At 48.4% G+C, this 14,657-nt stretch overlaps 1 non-coding gene across 1 annotated transcript; it reads right to left on the bottom strand.

Annotated features, from left to right (window-relative positions):
- Positions 1 to 211: 211 nt before the first annotated feature.
- trnap-ggg (transfer RNA proline (anticodon GGG)) lies at positions 212 to 283 on the bottom strand. The gene has a single exon. It is a non-coding gene; the product is annotated as a tRNA-Pro (tRNA).
- Positions 284 to 14,657: the final 14,374 nt, after the last annotated feature.

The raw sequence follows: 14,657 nt of genomic DNA on the forward strand, positions 1-14,657 counted from the left end.
CTTTGTCCCACCCCCCTGACATCAGTCTGAAGAAGGGTCTCGTCCCGAAACGTCACCCATTCCTTCACTCCTGAGATGCTGCCTGACCCGCTCCAGCATTTTGTGAATATGAACCCTAGGTAATATTGGGAAGGCAGATGTTTTCAATTATGGGGACTGCAGATACGAGCACTGTAAAGGCAGCAACACGACCGCTGCATCGGTAATATAAGGGCTCGTCTGGGATTTGAACCCGGGACCTCTCGCACCCCAAGCGAGAACCATACCCCTAGACCAACGAGCCCAACAAGTTCAACACACCTAACTTGCCCACTTTTCATTCCAACCCTTTATACATAAAATGAACCAAATAAATGGTTTATTGTGTGTGCTTTCCTGGAGTGTTGGGCAGCCTGTAGTGACTGATGTGTTTGCTGCCCGCCCCACCCATGTAGTGCCTTGTAAATAATTCTTCCTGTCATGGAAACTTAGACAATAGGCGCAGGAGTAGGCCATTCGGCCCTTCGAGCCAGCACCGCCATTCAGTATGATCACGGCTGATCATCCGAAATCAGTGCCCCGTTCCTGCTTTCTCCTCCCCATATCCCTTGATTCCGTTAGCCCCGAGGGCTATATCGGCCAAGCTTGCCATCCGTGAGTCATGGCGCCAGGCGGAAGAGGGCTCTGCCCAAGCCTGCTGGCTGTCTGCCCCTTTCCCTGGGGTTACGCCCTGCCCGGGCGGTAATAGGAATGGACTACGAGCTGTCAATAGACAATAGGTGCAGGAGTAGGCCATTCAGCCCTTCGAGCCAGCACCACCATTCAATGTGATCATGGCTGCTCATTCACAATCAGTACCCCGTTCCTGCCTTCTCCCCATACCCCCTGACTCCACTATCCTTAAGAGCTCGATCGAGCTCTCTCTTGAATGCATCCAGAGAATTGTGGAATGTATCCTCAATAAGGATGGGGAAATAGTTATCTAATATTTAGAATGTTTGTCTATTTTGTTTAATGATGGTGGATTTGTTTACATTTTTGTGTGTATTTTTGTAAATAGTCGATTTTGTAAATCGTAAATTATTTTTGGTTTAAAAAAAAAAAGCGATATTTAACTCACTCTTGTCCGATTTTGGATTTATGCCAAAGACCCGGGTTCGATCCTGACTACGGGCGCTGTCTGTACGGAGTTTGTACGTTCTCCCCGTGACCCTCGTGGGTTTTTCCCCGGGATCTCCGGTTTCTTCCCACACACCAAAAATGTGCAGGTTTCTCGGTTAATTGGCTTGGCAAATTGTTAATTATCCTGAGTGTGTGCGTGTGTGTGTGTAGGATAGTGTTAGTGTGTGGGGATGGTTGGTCGGCATGGACTCGGTAGGCCGAAAGGCCCATTCCACGCTGTGCCACTAAACGAAACTAAACTAAAACCACCCTGTAAAATCATCTGAAAATGTTTCCTGGTGCCACACAGCTTTCCCCTCCCATCATCTCTCATAACATAGTTTAGTTTAGTTCTCACCTTTACCGAGCGAGGTACAGTGAAAAGCTTTTTTGTTGCATGCTAACCTGTCAGCGGAAAGTCTGTAAATGATAGATCCTTTTTACGAGGATGTTGCCAGGACTAGAGGGTGTGATCTATAGAGGGAGAGGTTGAGTAGGCTGGGTCTCTATTCCATGGAGTGTAGGAGGATTAAGGGGGAATCTTCTAGAGGTGTACAAAATCATGAGGGGAATAGATCGGGTAGATGCACAGAGTCTCTTACCCAGAGTAGGGGAATCGAGGACCAGAGGACGTACGTTTAAGGTGAAGGGGAAAAGATTTAATAGGAATCCGAGGGGTAACTTTTTCACACAGAGGGTGGTGGGTGTATGGAACAAGCTGCCAGAGGAGGTAGTTGAGGCTGGGACTATCCCATCGTTTAAGCAACAGTTGGACAGGTACATGGATGGGACAGGTTTGGAGCGTTTTGGACCAAGTGCAGGCAAGTGGGACTAGTGTAGCTGGGACATTGTTGGGCGAGTTGGGCTGAAGGGCCTGTTTCTTCACTGTATCAATCTATGACTCTATGATTACAATCGAGCCGTCCACGCTATACGAAGGGCCTGTTTCCACTAAACTCTGTATCTCTGAACTAAACTAGAGGTCATAAAATATACAAAGGAAAATATACAAGAAATTAACAAATACAAAAAACCTTTTCACCATACCTCGTTCATGGGACAATAAACGAAACGAAAATCACTATGTCGTAACACACCCTTTATTCCTTTAGGACTTTATTCTTTGGAGTGCAACAGGTTGTGGAGTGATCTTATAACGGTGTCTAAAATCATGAGGGGGGAATGCACATTGTCTTTTACCCAGAGTAGGGGAATAGAAACATAGAAACATAGGTGCAGGTGGAGACCATTTGGCCCTTCGAGCCAGCACCGCCAACCATTGTGATTATGGCTGATCGTCCACAATCAGTAACCCGTGCCTGCCTTCTCCCCATACCCCTTGATTCCACTAGCCCCTAGAGCTCTATCTAACTCTCTTTTAAATTCATCCAGTGAATTGTCCTCCACTGCCTTCTGTGGCAGAGAATTCCACAAATTCGCAACCCTCTGGGTGAAAAAGTTTTTCCTCATTGCAGTTCTGAATGGCCTCCCCTTTATTCTTGGACTGTGTGACCCCTGGTTCTGGACTCCCCCCAACATCGGGAACATGTTTCCTGCATCTAGCTTGTCAAATCCCTTAATAATTTGATACGTCTCTATAAGATCCCCAAGTCAAGTCAAGTCAAGTCAAATTTATTTGTCACATACACATACACGATGTGCAGTGAAATGAAAGTGGCAATGCCTGCGGGTTGTGCACAAAAAAGAATTACAGTTACAGCATATAAATAAAGTTAATAAGTTACTATTAGTGTCGACAAAAATTTAGTCTCTGGGGTTATAAAAGTTGACAGTCCTGATGGCCTGTGGGAAGAAGCTCCGTCTCATCCTCTCCGTTTTCGCAGCGTGACAGCGGAGGCGTTTGCCTGATCGTAGCATCTGGAACAGTCCGTTACTGGGGTGGCAGGGGTCCCTCATGATCTTGCTTGCTCTGGATCTGCACCTCCTGATGTATAGGTCTTGCAGGGGGATGAGTGTAGTTCCCATGGTGCGTTCTGCCGAACGCACTACTCTCTGCATCCTTCATCCCCTCTCATCCTTCTAAATTCCAGTGAATACGAGCCCAGTCTTTCCAATCTTTTCCTCATATGATAGAATCGAGAACCAGGTGGCTTAGGTTTAAGGTGAGCGGGGGAAAGATTTAATAGGAACCTGAGGGGTAACCTTTCCACACGGAGGGTGGCGGGTGTATGGAACGAGCTGCCAGATGAAGGAGTTGAGGCAGGGACTATAACAGTATCTAAAAGACATTTAGACAGGTGCATGGATTGGAAAGGTTTAGTTTAGTTTACATATACAGCGCGGAAACAGGCCCTTCGGCCCACTGGGTCCGCGCCGACCAGCGATCCCCACAAGTTATCACTATCCTACACGCATTAGGGCCAATTTTTACATTTATCTAGCCAATTAACCTACTGGGGCGGCACGGTAGCGCAGCGGTAGAGTTGCTGCTTTACAGCGAATGCAGCGCCGGAGACTCAGGTTCGATCCTGACTACGGGTGCTGCACTGTAAGGAGTTTGTACGTTCTCCCCGTGACCTGCGTGGGTTTTCTCCGAGATCTTCGGTTTCCTCCCACACTCCAAAGACGTACAGGTATGTAGGTTAATTGGCTGGGTAAATGTTTAAAAAAAATTGTCCCTAGTGGGTGTAGGATAGTGTTAATGTATGGGGATCGCTGGGCGGCACGGACTTGGAGGGCCGAAAAGGCCTGTTTCCGGCTGTATATATATGATATGATGATATGATACCTGCACGTCTTTGGAGTGTGGGAGGAAACCGAAGATCTCGGAGAAAACCCACGCAGGTCACGGGGAGAACGTGCGAACTCCGTACAGACGGCGCCCGTGGTCGGGATGGAACCCGGGTCTCCGGCGCTGCATTCGCTGTAAGGCGGCAACTCTACCGCTGCGCCACCGTGACCATGCTATCCAGTCAGCAGAAAGACAATACATGATTAGAATTGAGCCATCCAATAAATGTGATGTTTTTTCTAAAACTAGAAAAGATCAAATTTACACCGAGGGGGTCTGTGAAAAAGTTTTATTCAAAATGGGAACCTTTTCTGTCATACTTTGAGAGACTAAAAGAACTACCCATTGACTGAGGGCACTTGATTGTAGTTTGGGATCTGCCTTTGATTATGTTTTACTTTTAGTTATTACTTATTTTTGTTTACACAATTGCCGATTACCTCACAGGGTGGCTGATGCATAATGAATGAGTGTATCCTGAACCATCTGGCATGTTGAAGATATGTATAGGCCTGAGCCTTGGAAGTATGGAGAGGTTTTGCTGTCAAATTGTGCATTTGTATTTGTGATATAGACAATAGACAATAGGTGCAGGAGGAGGCCATTCGGCCCTTCGAGCCAGCACCGCCATTCAATGTGATCATGGCTGATCATTCTCAATCAGTACCCCGTTCCTGCCTTCTCCCCATACCCCCTGACTCCGCTATCCTTAAGAGCTCTATCCAGCCCTCTCTTGAATGCATTCAGAGAATTGGCCTCCACTGCCTTCTGAGGCAGAGAATTCCACAGATTCACAACTCTCTGACTGAAAAAGTTTTTCCTCATCTCAGTTCTAAATGGCCTACCCCTTATTCTTAAACTGTGGCCCCTGGTTCTGGACTCCCCCAACATTGGGAACATGTTCTCTGCCTCTAACGTGTCCAACCCCTTAATAATCTTATACGTTTCGATAAGATCTCCTCTCATCCTTCTAAATTCCAGTGTATATAAGCCTAGTCGCTCCAGTCTTTCAACATATGACTGACCCGCCATTCCGGGAATTAACCTAGTAAACCTACGCTGCACGCCCTCAATAGCAAGAATATCCTTCCTCAGATTTGGAGACCAAAACTGCACACAGTACTCCAGGTGCGGTCTCACTAGGGCCCTGTACAACTGCAGAAGGACCTCTTTGCTCCAATACTCAATTCCTCTTGTTATGAAGGCCAACATTCCATTGGCTTTCTTCACTGCCTGCTGTACCTGCATGATGCATTGTGAACACATCAGCTACAAAGGGGTGTCCTGGGAGGGTGGGTGGGGGTTATTTTTGTTGTTATATATAAAAAACAAAATGGAGGGGAATGTAATGCATTATGTCATTCGTATTGTATCTTTCCTTCAATAAAAATAAGTATTTAAAAAAAAAGAATTGAACCATCCACAGTGGACAGAGAGAGGATAAAAGGGAAAGTGTGTAAGACAGTGTTGGTGTAGGAGTGATCTCTGGTCGACACAGACTGTGTGATGAATGGCTTGTTTCTGCGCTGTGATATGTTTAGTTTAGAAATACAGCGTGGAATCAGGCCCATCGGCCCAACGAGTCCGCGCCGACCAGCGATCCCCGCACACTAACGCTGTCCTAAACACACCAGGGACAATTTATCATTTTTACAGAAGCCAATTAACCTTAAAGACATGTACGCCTTTGGAGTATCATCGGTCACTTACAGTTATCATGCAGGTGCAGCAGGCAGTGAAGAAAGCTAGTGGCATGTTGGCCTTTATGACAAGAGGGGTTGAGTATAGGAGCAAAGAGGCCCTTCTGCAGTTGTACAGGGCCCTAGTGAGACCGCACCTGGAGTACTGTGTGCAGTTTTGGTCTCCAAATTTGAGGAAGGATATTCTTGCTATTGAGGGCGTGCAGCGTAGGTTTACTAGGTTAATTCCCGGAATGGCGGGACTGTCCTATGTTGAAAGACTGGAGCGACTAGGCTTGTATACACTGGAATTTAGAATGATGAGAGGGGATCTTATCGAAACATATAAGATTATTAAGGGATTGGACACGCTGGAGGCAGGAAACGTGTTCCCAATGTTGGGGGAGTCCAGAACCAGGGGCCACAGTTTAAGAATAAGAGGTAGGCCATTTAGAACGGAGATGAGGAAAAACCTTTTCACTCAGAGAGTTGTAAATCTGTGGAACTCTCTGCCTCAGAAGGCAGTGGAGGCCAATTCTCTGGGTGCTTTCAAGAGAGAGCTAGATGCTCTTAAGGATAGCGGAGTCAGGGGGTATGGGGCGAGGGCAGGAACGGGGTACTAATTGTGAATGAACAGCCATGATCACGTTGAATGGCGGTGCTGGCTCGAAGAGCCGAATGGCCTCCTCCTGCACCGATTGTCTATTGAAACCGGAGATCCTGGAGAAAACCCGTGCAGGTCACGGGGAGAACGTACAAACGTCATGAGAAGCTGCCGTAGCCAGGATCAAACTCGGGTCTTTGGCGCTGTGAGGCAGCAATTCTACCGCTGCGCCACCGTGCGCCACTGAAATCTCTAACATATCTCTAAATTCTAAATCAGACTAATGGGTAGTCAGAAGGATCGGGGGTTTCAGCTACTGGGTTCGGCTACTGGGGAAGTGGATCAATATTTCCAATTAGTCCATGACATCTCCACAGTGGCTGTCCATTAATGCAAGCACGTGCCCTGCAAGAGGCTTTAAGTGGAACACTAATTCAATTCTTGGCCCAGAGTCTCCCTCGAAAGAAGTAAAAGCACATACTTTCGGCAGGATCATGTTACAGCCGATTTATTAACAGGCAACTCAGAGAGTTGTGAATCTGTGGAATTCTCTGCCTCAGAAGGCAGTGGAGGCCAATTCTCTGAATGCATTCAAGAGAGAGCTAGATAGAGCTCTTAAGGATAGCGGAGTCACGGGGTATAGGGAGAAGGCAGGAACGGGGTACTGATTGAGAATGATCAGCCATGATCACATTGAATGGCGGTGCTGGCTCGAAGGGCCGAATGGCCTCCTCCTGCACCTATTGTCTATTGAAACGCCTGAAACACACAGCAGGTCAGGCGGCATCTGCGGGAAGAGATGTCGTGTCAACGTTTCGGGTTGAAGACCCTTCCTCAGAACTGGGATGGAGACAAAAGGAACTTTCTGAAGGAGGGTCTCGACCCGAAACGTCATCCCTTCCTTCTCTCTGGAGATGCCGCCTGACCTGCGTTCCTCCAGCGTTTTGCGACTATCTTCGGTTTAAACCAGCATCTGCAGTTCCTTCCTGCACAACCTTACTTAATTCATTGGCTTTGGTAAAATTGTTTTTAAAAAAATGCCCCCAGCGTTTAGTGTAATGTTACGTGTACAAATCAATGGATATTTTTAATGCAGAGATAGATAGATTCTTGATTAGTACGGGGTGTCAGAGGTTATGGGGAGAAGGCAGGAGAATGGGGTTGAGGGAGATACAGATAGATCAGCCATGATTGAATGGCGGAGTAGACTTAATTCTGCTCCTATCACACGGACTTAAGAACGTGAGATTAGTTTTGTTTATTATTGTCACCTGTACCGAGGTACAGTGAAAAGCTTTGTTTTGTTGCGTGCTATCCAGTCATCGGAAAGACTATCTGTGATAACAATCAATTCGCCCGGAGAAAACCCACGCAGGTCACGGGGAGAACGTACAAACTCTGTACAGACAGCGCCCGTGGTCGGGATCGAACCTGGGTCTCCGGCGCTGTACCACCCTCAACCCCCCTGCTCTGGGCAAGAGGCTCTGTGCGTCGCGTCTACCTGATCTACTCCTCAAGTGATTTTATGTTGGTGATGATTCCATGCGCCGAAGACCGTATGGGGTGTTTTGGATGGAGGTGGGAAGGGAGTGAAGAAAGTGGGGAGTGGAGGTCAGCAAGGAGTAGGGTTGCCAACTGTCCCGTATTAGCTGGGACATCCCGTATATTGGGCTAAATTGGTTTGTCCCGTATGGACCGCCCTTGGCCCACTGTAGGCCCAGACACTGTAGGCCCGGGGGCCGCTGTAGGACCGGACACTGTAGGCCCGGGGGCCGCTGAAGGCCCGGACACTGTAGGCCCGGGGTCCACTGTAGGCCCGAACACTGTAGGCCCGGGTGCCGCTGTAGGCCCGGACACTGTAGGCCCGGGGGCCACTCTATGCCCGACAGTGTAGGCCCGGAGGCCTGGGCACCGCCTAACGGAGGTTACGTAGCAACCTGCCTCCTGGCCCGGGCGGCCACCATTGGTAGAGCGGGAGCACGTGGCCGCTGGCTGGGTGAGGTCACGCGGGGTGGTGACTACACCTTTTGTCCCTTATTCGGGAGTGAGAAAGTTGGCAACCTGAGGTGTCGGTGGGCAGGGACTGGAGGGGATGGTGGGATGCGTAGGGACCACTCCTCACGGTGTGCTGCGTTGCTGTTGTCGGCAGGTGAAGGATGTTTGACCCGGTGAAGCCTTACGCCAACCAGGAGTTCTCCGCCCTGAAGAAGGAATGCCAGCAACGCAAACAACTCTTCGAGGATCCCCAGTTCCTCGCCAGCGAGGAATCCTTGTTCTGCACGACCGCGCTGTTGTCCAACGTGCAATGGAAACGCCCACCGGTAAGTTTGCTCTGGTTTTTAGTTTACAGATACAGCACGGAAACAGGCCTTCCGGCCCACCGAGACCGCGCCGACCAGCGATCCCCGCACACTAACACCACCCTACGCACACTGGGGACAATTTACATTTATACCAAGCCAATAATCCCACAACTCTGTACTGTACATAAATAGAAACATAGAAAATAGGTGCAGGAGGAGGCCATTCGGCCCTTCGAGCCAGCACCGCCATTCAACGTGATCATGCCTGATCATCCACAATCAGTACCCCGTTCCTGCCCTCTTCCCATACCCCCTGTCCCCGCTGTCATTAAGAGCTCTATCTAGCTCTCTCTTGAAAGCATCCAAAGAATTGGCCTCCACTGCCTTCTGAGGCAGAGAATTCCACAGATTTGCAACTCTCTGAGTTCTGTTTCTGTTGCGTGTTAACCAGTCTTCTGTGGCAATGAATTCCGCAGATTCACCACCCTCTGACTAAAGAATGTTTTCCTTGTCTCCTTCCTGAGAGAACACCCTTTAATTCTAGAGGCTGTGTGTGACCTCTAGTCCTAGACTCTCCCACTAGTGAAAACACCCTCTCCACATCCACTCTATCCACGTCTTTCACTATTCCCACCCCCCCCCCCCCCCCCCCATCTCATTCTTCTAAACTCCAGCGAGTACAGGCCCGGTGCCTGTAAATGCTAATTATAGGTCATCCTACTCGTTTCCTCCCACACTCTAATGAGGGACAGGTTTGTGGATTAATTGGGTAAAATTGTAAGTTGTCCTCGGTGTGTAGAATGGTGTGGTAGTGTACGGGGATCGCTGGTCGGCACGGTAGCGCAGCGGTAGAGTTGCTGCTTTACAGCGAATGCAGGGCCGGAGACTCAGGTTTGATCCTGACTACGGGTGCTGCACTGTAAGGAGTTTGTACGTTCTCCCCGTGACCTGCGTGGGTTTTCTCCGAGATCTTCGGTTTCCTCCCACACTCCAAAGACGTACAGGTATGTAGGTTAATTGACTGGGTAAATGTAAAAAAATTGTCCCTAGTGGGTGTAGGATAGTGTTAATGTGCGGGGATCGCTGGTCGGCGCGGACTTGGTGGGCCGAAAAGGCCTGTTTCCGCGCTGTATATATATGGTATATGGTATGGTCCCAGTGGGCCGAAGGGCCCGTTTCCACGCTGGAAAGTCTAGATGTGTAAAGTGTACAAGTAGTGTGGGCCGAAGTGCCTGTTCCTAGTGCTGTTCTGTTCGGTGTTTTGCGTTTGAACCCTCGGGAATCCTGTTAGTCTGCTCCCGGCCAAGTCGTCTGAGTCATCCGGCAAGTCTTGCCGTTTATTGTGCTGCACTGACTGTTCTCGGGCAGGGTGTGTTTACGGATCCCAGGGTGGATTCTTTGTTACAACAGAGGCGTTGACAACGTGGCCAACACACCAGTACACACGGCCCTGTGTACACTCGCAAGCTTTGTTTACTCGCTGAAGGGATCGCTGGTGAAATCAGAATTTATTGATTATCATTTTGAGCCTCCCTTATGTAAACCTCGGCCGCTGTGTTGTAGAGACGCAGTTAAACCGTGTAAAGGAAACTAAGTTCCTTCCATAGAAAGATAGAAACATAGAAAATAGGTGCAGGAGTAGGCCATTCGGCCCTTCGAGCCTGCACCGCCATGCAATATGATCATGGCTGATCATCCAGCTCAGTAACCCGTACCTGCCTTCTCTCCATACCCCCTGATCCCTTTAGCCACAAGGGCCACATCTAACTCCCTCTTAAATATAGCCAATGAACTGGCCTCAACTACCTTCTGTGGCAGAGAATTCCACAGACTCACCACTCTCTGTTCGATTCCAGAACGATTGAGGCAACTGGTAGAACCGCCTCCGCCTCGCAGCGCCAGAGACCCCGGTTTGATCCTCGCCTCGGCTGCTGTCTGTGCGCGGTGTTTGCACCTTCTCTCTGTGTGACCTCGTGGGTTTCCTCCGGGTGCTCCGGTTTTTAGTTTGCGGTTTAGTTTATTGTCACGCGTACTGAGGTACAGCGAAAAGCTTTCAGTTTTGGTTTAGTTTAGAGATACAGCGCGGAAACAGGCCCTTCGGCCCACCGGGTCCGCGCCGACCAGCGATCCCCGCACACTAACACTGTCCTACACGCACGAGGTTACAATTTTTTACATTTACATTTACCAAGCCAATTAACCTACAAACCTGTACGTCTTTGGAGTGTGGGAGGAAACTGGAGCACCTGGAGAAAACCCACCCAGGTCACGGGGGGAACGTACAAACTCCGTACAGACAGCACCCGTAGTCGGGATCGAACCTGGGTCTCCGGCGCTGTGAGGCAGCAACTCTACCGCTGTGCCACCTTGTTCTCTGTGGCTTCTTTGCCAGTCCCCATTGAGAGGAAGGCGGTGGGATTGGCTGGGAATGGAGGGATCTGAATCACTCGCAGGCAGAGGAGATTAGTTTATCTCGGCGTCATGAGGAGACAAGGAACTGGAGACGCCGGTCGACACACAAAAGGACTCAAAGTGCAGGAGTATCTCAGCGGGTCAGGCAGCACCTCTGGAAAAATGCAGGAAGGAACTGCAGATGCTGGTTTAAACCGAAGATAGACACATAAAAGCTGGAATAGCTCGGTGGGACAGGCAGCGTCTCTGGAGAGACGTTTCGGGTCGAGACCCATGGTCTGAAGATGGATGCTCGACCCGAAACGTCACCCATTCCTTCTCTCCAGAGATGCTGCCTGTCCCACTGAGAGAGTTACTCCAGCTATTTGTAAGAACATAATCGAAGGTACAAATCAAAGGTATTTATTCACAAAATGCTGGAGTAACTCAGCAGGTCAGGCAGCATCTCAGGAGAGAAGGAATGGGTGACGTTTCGGGTCGAGACCCTTCTTCAGCATCTGTGGAGAACATGGGTAGGTGATGTTTTGGGTTGAGTGACCAACTGGCTAGCACGCAACAAGAAGCTTTTCACTGTAGTTCCCTGGTACAGGTGACGATGAACTAAACTCAACTAAAGACAATTGCTACTCAATTGCCACTGGCCATTGCTTCCTGCCCTCGGGCTGACTCGGGTTTACTAGATTAATTCCCGGAATGGCGGGACGGTCATATGTTGAAAGACTGGAGCGACTAGGCTTGTATACACTGGAATTTAGAAGGATGAGAGGAGATCTTATCAAAACGCATAAAATTATTAAGGGGTTGGACACGTTAGAGGCAGGAAACATGTTCCCAATGTTGGGGGAGTCCAGAACAAGGGGCCACAGTTTAAGAATAAGGGGTAGGCCATTTAGAACTGAGATGAGGAAAAACCTTTTCAGTCAGAGAGTTGTGAATCTGTGGAATTCTGTGCCTCAGAAGGCAGTGGAGGCCAATCCTCTGAATGCATTCAAGAGAGAGCGAGATAGACATAGAAAAACATAGAAACATAGAAAATAGGTGCAGGAGTAGGCCATTCGGCCCTTCGAGCCTGCACCGCCATTCAATATGATCATGGCTGATCATCCACCTCAGTAACCTGTACCTGCCTTCTCTCCATACCCCCTGATCCCTTTAGCAAAAAGGGCCACATCTAACTCCCTCTTAAATATAGCCAATGAACTGGCCTCAACTACCTTCTGTGGCAGAGAATTCCACAGACTCACCACTCTCTGTGTGAAGAAATGTTTTCTCATCTCGGTCCTAAAAGACTTCCCCCTTATCCTTAAGCTGTGACCCCTGGTTCTGGACTCCCCCAACATCGGGAACAATCTTCCCGCATCTAGCCTCTCCAACCCCTTAAGAATTTTATATGTTTCTATAAGATCCCCCCTCAGTCTTCTAAATTCCAGCGAGTACAAGCCCAGTCTATCCAATCTTTCCTCATATGCAAGTCCCGCCATCCCTGGGATCAATCTGGTGAACCTTCTCTGTACTCCTTCTAAGGCAAGAACGTCTTTCCTCAGGTTAGGAGACCAAAACTGCACACAATACTCCAGGTGCGGTCTCACCAAGGCCCTGTACAACTGCAGCAGAACCTCCCTGCTCCTAAACTCAAATCCTCTTGCTACGAATGCCAACATACCATTCGCTTTCTTCACTGCCTGCTGCACCTGCACGCTTGCTTTCAATGACTGGTGCACCATGACACCCAGGTCACGTTGCATCTCCCCTTCTCCCAATCGGTCACCATTCAGGTAATACTCTGCTTTCCTGTTCTTGCCGCCAAAGTGGATAACCTCCATTTATCCACATTATATTGCATCTGCCATGCATTTGCCCACTCGCCTAATCTATCCAAGTCACTCTGCAGCCTCCTAGCATCCTCCTCGCAGCTAACACTGCCACCCAGCTTCGTGTCATCCGCAAACTTAGAGATGTTGCATTCAATTCCCTCGTCCAAATCATTAATATACACTGTAAATAACTGGGGTCCCAGCACTGAGCCTTGCGGTACCCCACTAGTCACTGCCTGCCATTCCGAAAAGGACCCGTTTATTCCTACTCTTTGCTTCCTGTCCGCCAACCAATTTTCTATCCACCTCAAAACTGAACCCTCAATACCGTGAGCTTTAAGTTTGTACACCAATCTCCTATGTGAGACCTTGTCGAAGGCCTTCTGAAAGTCCAGATATAACACATCGACTGGTTCTCCCTTATCCACTCTACTAGTTACATCTTCGAAAAATTCTATAAGATTCGTCAGACATGATTTGCCTTTCATAAATCCATGCTGACTTTGTCCGATGATTTCACCACTTTCCAAATGTGATGCTATCACATCTTTAATAACTGACTCTAGCATTTTCCCCACTACCGATGTTAGGCTAACTGGTCTATAATTCCCCGTTTTCTCTCTCCCTCTCTTTTTAAAAAGTGGGGTTACATTAGCTGCCCTCCAGTCCTCAGGAACTACTCCAGAATCTAAAGAGTTTTGAAAAATTATCACTAATGCATCCACTATTTCTGAGGCTACTTCCTTAAGCACTCTGGGATGCAGCCTATCTGGCCCTGGGGATTTATCTGCCTTTAATCCATTTAATTTACCTAACACCACTTCCCGACTAACCTGGATTTCCCTCAGTTCCTCCATCTCATTAGACCACCGGTCCCCCGCTATTTCCGGCAGACGGTTTATGTCTTCCTTAGTGAAGACAGAACCAAAGTATTTGTTCAATTGGTCTGCCATCTCCTTGTTCCCTATGATCAATTCACCTGTTTCCGACTGCAAGGGACCTACATTTGCCTTAACTAATCTTGACATATCTATAAAACTTTTGCAGTCTGTTTTTATGTTCCTTGCCAGTTTTCCTTCATAGTCTATTTTCCCTTTCCTAATTAAGCCCTTTGTCCTCCTCTGCTGGACTCTGAATTTCTCCCAGTCCTCTGGTATGCTACTTTTTCTGGCTAATCTGTATGCTTCATCTTTTGTTTTAATACTATCCTTGATTTCCCTTGTTAGCCACGGATGCACTACCTTTCCTGGTTTGTTCTTTTGCCAAACTGGGATGAACACTTGTTGTAGTTCATCCATGCGACCTTTAAATGCCTTCCATTGCATGTCCACCGTCAATCCTTTCAGCATCAATCGCCAGTCTATCTTGGACAATTCACGCCTCATACCCTCAAAGTTACCTTTCTTTAAGTTCAGAACACTTGTTTCTGAATCGACTTTGTCACTCTCCATCCTAATGAAGAACTCTACCATATTATGATCACTCTTGCCCAAGGGGCCTCGCACAACAAAACTGCTAACTAACCCTTCCTCATTACTCAATACCCAGTCTAGAATGGCCTGTTCTCTCGTTGGTTCCTCGACATGTTGGTTTAGAAAACCATCTCTCAAACATTCCAAGAAATCCTCTTCCTCAGCACCCCTGCCAGTTTGGTTCACCCAATCTATATGTAGATTGAAGTCACCCATTATAACTGCTGCACCTTTAGTGCATGCATTTCTAATTTCCTGCTTGATGCCATCCCCAACCTCCCTACTGCTGTTAGGTGGCCTGTACACAACTCCCACTAGCGTTTTCTGCCCCTTAGTGTTTCGTAGCTCTACCCATATCGATTCCACTTCCTCCAAGCTAATGTCCTTCCTTTCCACTGCTTTAATCTCCTCTCTAACCAGTAACGCTACCCCACCTCCTTTTCCTTTCTGTCTATCCCGCCTGAATATAGAATATCCCTGG

This window comes from Rhinoraja longicauda, chromosome 7, assembly GCF_053455715.1.
Source record: "Rhinoraja longicauda isolate Sanriku21f chromosome 7, sRhiLon1.1, whole genome shotgun sequence".
NCBI lineage: Eukaryota > Metazoa > Chordata > Chondrichthyes > Rajiformes > Arhynchobatidae > Rhinoraja > Rhinoraja longicauda.